This window comes from Nilaparvata lugens, chromosome 1, assembly GCF_014356525.2.
Source record: "Nilaparvata lugens isolate BPH chromosome 1, ASM1435652v1, whole genome shotgun sequence".
Classification (NCBI taxonomy): Eukaryota; Metazoa; Arthropoda; class Insecta; order Hemiptera; family Delphacidae; genus Nilaparvata; species Nilaparvata lugens.
This window is the reverse complement of record NC_052504.1, coordinates 32,936,424-32,937,864: the sequence shown is the minus strand read 5'-3', so window position 1 is coordinate 32,937,864 and position 1,441 is coordinate 32,936,424.

Here is a 1,441-nt window from a genome sequence, read left to right as displayed (position 1 = left end):
TTTGCTATGGATATTAACCAGATTCTTCGACAAGATGAAGACTCATAGGTTTTAGATTGTCAATTGAGAGTAAGGAGAAGTTCATGTCTCTGATGTGTATTATTCCAATTCCTTCGGATATTTTTGAATAGTACAGCTAATACTTCGTTTCATCATTGAATCACGAAAATTGAGGCTAGATTAATTGAAGAACATGCATATCAGTTCGAATTATTACAAAAACAGTCATAGAATAACTCTGCAATACGACCTGAAAAGAATTCAGTCTTCATATCCTGAGACCTGAGATAGATTTTCTTTCATATAGGAATAAAAAGTTCATCTGTTCCCAAAAGTATTTCAAAATAGAGATCATACGAGTGGTTCAATCAAGAAGTGTGGTTTTATCAGAGAAACTCCTTATTTATGAATCAAATTGGCTTTTATTCATGAAGGAACTTATTGCTTTGTAATCTATTTCTATTTATCTACCTACAAGATAACATTGAATTTTAAAAATCAGTTCCAATTCTTTAGCTCTGGCAGGTTACCTCCTGATTTATGTAGGCCTAATCCTCATTTGACCACTTCTCACATTAGCAGAAATTTATTTTTTTCCATAAACAGTTATTTGAATACATTCTAATTAGTTCAAATTGAATTTAGCTAATGAGAGAGATTGGACAGTGTTATCGAAATTTGTTTTGAATAACATGTAATTAAAATTGATGAGTTAATAAGATTAAGCTCGATTGACGAGTTAAGTCTCTTAATGAAAAATATAATTGATCGATTTTTCTCAAATTAATAAAGACTAGTTTGATGGAGAATTCTCTCTTCAAGAGTGATACAAGCTCTTGATTGATATGAATTATGTTCAGTATATTGATTCTATTCCCATGGAAAAATAAGCGAATTCAAAAACCAATGACTTCAAAGTAGGAATAGCTAGCTATCCACTTCAAGTGAATTCCACAACTGAGTTGTAACTTTCATAAGACAAACATAATTAAGTAAAACTACTCTCAATATCCATAGCTTATGACAAATAAGCTTCAAATGTCCATCAACATCGCTTCAAAATTATCAAAATTTTGGAAGTGGCTGATCATCATCTAAGTTAGTTGTGTTTTGCGTACTCCACATCATGCAGCACGTTGCGTACTTCCATCAACCAATAGGATTATCTGTTTATCAGTGGTTCTGATTCATTCTCATCCCCACCCCCACCAATTTCATCCCCACATTCATGAATCTCGTCATATTCCATCCTCATAACAAACTTCAGAGAAGTGAGTGGGGCGATATTGTCACAAGCAAAAAGAAATAAATGAGTGAGGATTAGAAAAAATAAGTAAGTGTTAAGACTTTAGAAGATTGAGAGAGTGTTTAGGGGGCGTGCAGGGGGCGGAGTCAAGCGACGGGGCGGCCTGCTGGGCTAAATTTGAAAACCCAACTTTTT